Here is a 968-nt window from a genome sequence, read left to right on the forward strand (position 1 = left end):
AAAAGCATAGCATTAAAGATATAACTGACATAGAATATAATTTGTGCAGGTGCGTCCGTGACTTTCGATTGTGCGGCGGTGGGCTATCCCAAGCCAGAGATGATCTGGCTTAACAATGGAGTCGCCATTGACCTCAAGTAAGTATCATAATATATCAAATTAATAGATTAATATTCGATAACTGGTTCAAAATTAACGGATCCTAATAGCAAAAGAAAAACAAGATGATTTCCTTAGAGAAAAAAAAAATAATTGCGTTTCATCCAATGTAAATTCTACTATATCCGGCTCGAAGGACCAATGTACGGAATGTGTCCGTACCATTATAAAACAAAACATTAATGGAATGGCTTCTTCGACTGAATTAATAATACTGAGAAATAATTATTTTTTTCCAGTGACTTGGATTCGCGCTTCTACCTGGTGGGGTCGGGGTCCCTGCGCGTGCAGAGTGCACGTGCGTTGGACGCGGGCGTGTACACATGCCGCGCACACAACCGCATTGACTCTGCCGACCACTCTACGCAGCTGCAAGTCCTGGTGAGATATGCTTTAATGTTCCGTCGTATTGTCCGATTGTTATTCTCAGAACTTGAGGTCCAAATACCTGTTATCCTGAGTCTTGAAAAGGGTTAAATACAATAGGGAAATCTGGTAAATTTTCGTATAAAAGTCGTTTGACTATTTTGTACTCATTGAGACGACAATGACAGCTTTAAGATTGTCTGTATGAAAAAGGATGGTCAGTGGCACACGGTCGATGGTCTTTTTATGATCATTTCGTAGTTTGCGTAACTCTTTGCTTCTAAATTGGTTAATTGAAAGAAGAGGGTTTATTTATTCATCTTTTTGCAACCAACCAGGTGATGTATCTGTAAGTGGGACACCGCATATTTTCGCTACTGTACATTTTCCTTATTGTCCGTGTTTGCAGACTGCGCCGCGGGTGAGCCTGCCCGGGGGCGCGG

General features: G+C 41.4%; 1 long non-coding RNA gene across 1 annotated transcript; it reads left to right on the forward strand.

Moving 5' to 3' along the window:
• The first annotated feature begins 44 nt into the window (after positions 1 to 44).
• LOC106105291 lies at positions 45 to 968 on the forward strand. The gene is made up of 3 exons (XR_001225726.1): positions 45 to 137; positions 399 to 540; positions 935 to 968. It is a non-coding gene; the product is annotated as an uncharacterized LOC106105291 (long non-coding RNA).

Source organism: Papilio polytes, unplaced genomic scaffold, assembly GCF_000836215.1.
Source record: "Papilio polytes unplaced genomic scaffold, Ppol_1.0 DF823124.1, whole genome shotgun sequence".
NCBI classification, from domain to species: Eukaryota; Metazoa; Arthropoda; class Insecta; order Lepidoptera; family Papilionidae; genus Papilio; species Papilio polytes.